Source organism: Charadrius vociferus, unplaced genomic scaffold (genome assembly GCF_000708025.1).
Source record: "Charadrius vociferus isolate BGI_N301 unplaced genomic scaffold, ASM70802v2 scaffold128, whole genome shotgun sequence".
In the NCBI taxonomy this organism is placed as follows: Eukaryota; Metazoa; Chordata; class Aves; order Charadriiformes; family Charadriidae; genus Charadrius; species Charadrius vociferus.
Genome location: NW_009649443.1, coordinates 111584 through 111930, shown reverse-complemented (window position 1 = coordinate 111930; position 347 = coordinate 111584).

Below are 347 nucleotides of genomic sequence, written 5' to 3'. Positions count from 1 at the left end.
CTGACCCATTCCGTGACTCAGTTTCCCAAGTTGCCACGACGCTTGTTGGGTTGAGCGGGAAAACACCTGCCCAGATGGGCCCGTGCTGATGTTGCCTTCTGTGCCTGCTTGGCCCCGGCGGTGGGAAGCGAGCTATCACCGGCGTGGGAAGGGCTTCGCACCCTTCTCACAACCGCATTAGAGCATCCTGATGTAACACTGGTGTTTGTTTAATCGATCTGGACGGGTGGATGCTAGAAAAAGGGCACCTGCGGCGTAAATCACTATGTTCTGGCATGGGAGCGGGTGGGCGCTCGCCGATACGCTCCAGCGCGAAGGCAGCGGGCTCGGTCCCCAGCCCCTCGGCC